This window comes from Mirounga angustirostris, unplaced genomic scaffold (genome assembly GCF_029215605.1).
Source record: "Mirounga angustirostris isolate CCGP_5_RB_7025 unplaced genomic scaffold, mMirAng1.0.hap1 SCAF_13, whole genome shotgun sequence".
Classification (NCBI taxonomy): Eukaryota; Metazoa; Chordata; class Mammalia; order Carnivora; family Phocidae; genus Mirounga; species Mirounga angustirostris.
In genome coordinates this window covers 54,927,099-54,928,532 of record NW_026991721.1, presented here as the reverse complement: position 1 = coordinate 54,928,532, position 1,434 = coordinate 54,927,099, and the positions used below count along the sequence as shown (strand labels likewise).

At 32.5% G+C, this 1,434-nt stretch overlaps 1 non-coding gene across 1 annotated transcript; it reads left to right on the top strand.

Annotated features, from left to right (window-relative positions):
• The first annotated feature begins 542 nt into the window (after nt 1-542).
• TRNAK-UUU (transfer RNA lysine (anticodon UUU)) lies at nt 543-615 on the top strand. Its single transcript has one exon. It is a non-coding gene; the product is annotated as a tRNA-Lys (tRNA).
• The last annotated feature ends 819 nt before the right edge of the window (nt 616-1,434 follow it).

Genomic DNA, 1,434 nt, shown 5'->3' with positions numbered 1-1,434 from the left:
GACAAACCAAAAAGCAGACTCTTAACTATAGAGAACAAACCGATGATTACTAGAAGGGAGATGGGAGGGGGGATGTGTGAAACAAGTCAAGGGGACTAAGAGTACAGTTATTATGATGAGCACCGAGTAATGTATAGAATTGTTGAATCACTATATTGTACATCTGAAACTAATATAACACTGTATGTTAATTATACTGTTAAAAAATAAATAAAAATTTTAAAAATTATTTTAATGATCATGTTTTATTTACCTCAGTCATTATAATAAAGACTTTTATGCTAAAAAAAAAACCCCACAAAAACCAGTTGGACATATTTGTATAGGCTGATTTTAGGGTTCTCTTCCATTGATCTATGTGTCTTTCTCTACACCAATACCATTTATTCCTGATTGCTATAACTCTGTAATAAGTCTTAAAATCAATTATTCCCATTCCTCCCACTTTATTCTTCTTTTTTCCAAAATTGTTTTAGTTATTCTGAATTGTCTTAGGTTTTTGCCTTTCCATATAAACTTCAATATAATCTTGTCTAGGGGGCACCTGGCTGGCTCAGCTGGTAGAGCATGTGACTTTTGATCTCAGGGTCGTGGGTTCAAGCCCCACATTGGGTGTAAGCCTATTTAAAAATTTTTAAAAATTAAAAATATTTAAGAAAAGAATAACCTTGTCTATATCTAAAAAAATCTTGATGGAATTTTGATAGGAATTGCATTGAACCTGTATATCAATTTGGGAAGAATCAACATATTGGGTGTTCCAGTCCATGAACATGGTTATGTCTCACCATTTACTTACATCTTCTTTGACTCCTTTCATCAGCATTTTGTAGTTTTCAGCATACAAATTTATACAGGTTTTGTATTTTTAATTTCTGGATCCATGTGTTTATTGCAAATATATAGAAATGCAACTGATTTTTGCATCCTGCAAGATACTTTGCTGAACTCACTTATTAGCCCTAAGAATTTTTTTGTAGATTCCTTATGATTTTCTATGTAGATAATCTTGTCATCTGCAAAAGGAACAGTTCTATTTTCTTCCTTTCTGATTGGGTATGCATTTAATTTCTTTGTTTTGCCTTATTGTACTGAACAGAACTTCCAGTACTATGTTGAATAAGAGTAGTAAGAGCAGACTTCCTTGTCTTTTTCCAGTCTTAGGGGAAAAGCATTGAGTCTTTCACTGTCAAATAAACTGTTAGTTGTAGGCTTATTGTAGATGATCTTTATTAAGTTGAGAAAGTTCCCCTCTATTCCTGTTTTCCTGAGAGTTTTTATCATGAAGGGTGTTGAATCTTGTCAAAAGCATTTTTTGGGGGCAATGATTGATATGATCATGTGATTTTTTTCTTTAACTTGTTAATGTGGTAGGTTACATTGATTTATCTTTGCATGTTGACTAGCCTTGCATAGCTGGAATAAATCCTACTT